The sequence below is a fragment of the Gopherus flavomarginatus genome, chromosome 16, assembly GCF_025201925.1.
Source record: "Gopherus flavomarginatus isolate rGopFla2 chromosome 16, rGopFla2.mat.asm, whole genome shotgun sequence".
In the NCBI taxonomy this organism is placed as follows: domain Eukaryota; kingdom Metazoa; phylum Chordata; order Testudines; family Testudinidae; genus Gopherus; species Gopherus flavomarginatus.
The window spans coordinates 10,222,389-10,224,556 of record NC_066632.1 but is presented as its reverse complement, the minus strand read 5'-3'; the positions used below and the strand labels follow the sequence as shown (position 1 = coordinate 10,224,556).

Sequence of the window (2,168 nt, the reverse complement as noted above, 5' to 3'; positions counted from 1 at the left end):
CCAAACCACCAATGCGCTGTCTCCTCTTGTGAGACATTTCTCTGCACAATACTGCAGCTAATCCAGTTATTGACTCCAGGAAACATTTCCTTAGCCTGGTTCCGTGTGTCACTGGTTTCTAAAGCAAAGGTCAGTCCCTAGCCCTGTGGTCCGGACATCCTCATTCGCATCAGGCTTCAAGTTAAGAATAATTTCCTATTCCCGCTCTGTGGGAGGGGAGACTTTTAAACGCGCTCTCTGTGCGACTGCACATGGCTAAGCAAAGAGAACAAACCCAAATCCCCCCTGTGCTTTGGGAGCCAGTTTTGTGGTGGGAATTCTGTAGTTCAGATGACTTCACACCTGGTCATTGTGATTCTTTACCAGTTTCTCTGGCATTGCGGCACCTTTACACTTCGGCTGTGATGGCTGAGTGGTTAAGATGTTGGAGTTGAAATCCAATAGGGTTTCTTTACGCAGGTTCAAATCCTGCTCACAGCGAGGCCTGTGTTTTAGCCAGTACCTTATCCGAGCAATTCCCTGTGTACAACCCCGAGACACTCTGAAGTCTCTCCCCACCCCAAGTAAATCCTCTTCTGCTCCTTTCATAGAGATGCCTGCGACACCACCTTCCCCTGTGTCCCTGAGGTGTCAGGCAAACTCTCAGTGCCTGTAGCCTCTGCCACTCACCTAGTGCCCCATAGATCAGCCATAACCCTGGTTCTGCTCCTCTCTCTAGTGTGTGAAAGGAGCCAAGTCAGTGACTCCATGGGATTTGCCCCGGACCCCTCTAGGGCCGGCCCTGAAGGGAAGCACTGGCTATCACAGTGACAATACAACTGACCAGCATTGCGGGGGAGGCTGAGGGAGATCGGCACTCATCAGGTCTCTTCTCTCCCCCAAGGTGAGCCAGACACTGCTCTCTCCTGACTCTCACTCTAGCAGCTGGACACTAAGGAGCCATTTCCCCACAGCAAGTGCATTGAGTGCCCCTGTGGTGCTAGGGGGGGCCTGGCGCTGCTGCTGGCTCTGGGGCTGGCAGGGGGGTTGATGTCTGCACAGACTCTCAGCTGCCAGGCCGGAGGGGACACTTGAGACCTTACCAGACTGTCTCATTGAAGACGGGGGGTTGAAAGACCTATACAGACGCTCTCCAGAGCACGGAGCAACATCCGCCCATGCAGCCAGGCAATGAGCATTTCTCACAGCCTGGAGCCAAGGGTGAGGTGGCAGCTACTGTTCCAGCTCCTGGTGGACAGGCCCTGTCAGCTAACAGACTCTTCTTACTCACCACAGCTAAGGGCGCCGGGTTCCTCCAGTGGGGGTGTGAAGCAGCCATTCTTTTCCTGTCCTTTTTGTGTGCGACTGCTGACAAAAACGTCCCAGATAGAGAAGCAACAGGCCAAAATACTGTCATGCAACTGCCAAAGTAGCTCAGTTAGGAGAGCGGTAGACTGAAGATCTAAAGGTCCCTGGTTCAATCCTGGGCTTTGGCCGTTCCTGTCATTATGCTTTGTGCAGAGATGGCTTGCCCTCTGGGAGCACAGCAGTGCCTCCACCCAAGGTGAGTTCCTGACCTTGGGATCTGCAGTAGGAAAACACAGAAGGGGCTTACTTGCCCCTAGTTGGCCCATCTGACCTTTAATGATGAGAGCTGTCTTTCCCAACATGGTGGGAAGAAAGTGAGGCAGGGCAGCCTCAGGAATGGTGCCAGAGGGCTGCTAAGCAGGGGTTGGGGATGAAAACTCTTCTGTGCAGCTGAGCAAGAGCAGTACCATGGCAGGGGCATCTGTAAAAGTGACCCCACACGACTCTCCTCCTCTGGGCAGCTGGTGCTGACAGCTCCAAGGGAAGGCTTAAAAGCCACAGAGCAACTGAGGGCAGGACAATATCTAGGTGTGGCCTTCAGACAGGCACAAAAACACCCAGCCAGGCTGCTCCCTGCCATGCCAAACACCCACTGAAGGTCACCAGCATGCAGAGCGGCTGCTGATGCTCTGTAGCCAACATCAGAAGATAGTAGGAAAGCAGGGCCCAGGGCCAGCCCCCATGGTGGGGCCTCTGACTGGTCCCACTCAAGGTATTCACTTTTGCTGTGGGCCAGGAGATTTTACCCCATGAGGTTTTTCCCAAGCTGGCAAGAAGCAGAGAAACACCCAGGCTCCCAAAACGCAATGTAGCAAGTACCC

General features: G+C 53.9%; 1 non-coding gene across 1 annotated transcript; it reads left to right on the top strand.

Annotated features, from left to right (window-relative positions):
- Positions 1-398: 398 nt before the first annotated feature.
- Positions 399-480, top strand: TRNAS-UGA (transfer RNA serine (anticodon UGA)). The gene has a single exon. It is a non-coding gene; the product is annotated as a tRNA-Ser (tRNA).
- The last annotated feature ends 1,688 nt before the right edge of the window (positions 481-2,168 follow it).